This window comes from Frankliniella occidentalis, unplaced genomic scaffold (genome assembly GCF_000697945.3).
Source record: "Frankliniella occidentalis isolate FOCC.00 unplaced genomic scaffold, Focc_3.1 Scaffold12, whole genome shotgun sequence".
Lineage (NCBI taxonomy): Eukaryota > Metazoa > Arthropoda > Insecta > Thysanoptera > Thripidae > Frankliniella > Frankliniella occidentalis.
This window is the reverse complement of record NW_026267142.1, coordinates 2,375,371-2,376,111: the sequence shown is the minus strand read 5'-3', so window position 1 is coordinate 2,376,111 and position 741 is coordinate 2,375,371.

Below are 741 nucleotides of genomic sequence, written 5' to 3'. Positions count from 1 at the left end.
AGAAGGAGATGTGCTAGAGACTTCAAATTTTCAGGGGATCTCAAGGTTCACTCCCACAAAACAAAACGCCTACGGCAAATCCTGTCAGCCACCCCTAAGGGGCTGAAAGGGAGTATCGAAGAAAACAGAAAAGGCCAAAAAAGTTGGAAAAAATATTTTTTTTTATGATTTCCTAAGGGGTAACTTGTGAAAGTAGAGTCCTTTGGGAGAAAATTTCGTCCGTTTAGCGCTATCTCTAACCGTTTACGCGCTAGAGGGTCTTTTTAGACGAAAATAGGCTAAAAATTGCCATAGTGAACAATAAGACATAGAAAAGGGCCTAAAAACCGCAAAATAGAAAGGAAACTTTCCCCCACCCCCAAAAAACGTTATCTAAGCAGAAGGGTGGGTTGTAGTCGCGGTGCTTCACCGTTACATCCCTTTCTCAAGTCTTTAGGGCAAACTCAAAGATGACGGGTTTAAGCGGGCCGGGGGCCCGCTACATCATTCGATCATGTTCTTCAGCAAATCGCGTAACAGGAATGGTCGGGCCGCAGGCCCGACCATCGCCGCCGGCAGGCCAAGCAGGCCCGGCCCCTGCCGAACGGAGTTGCCGGCGGAGCGAAGCGGAGCTGGCAACTTCGTTTGGCGGAAGGGCGGGCCTGCTTGTTAACAGTTAATTGCTGTCAAGGTACTGCTGCATAATTCACTGATGATCTGACAAAGGGACGTAAGTCCACAAGTTGGCGAAAATGTGTTCTA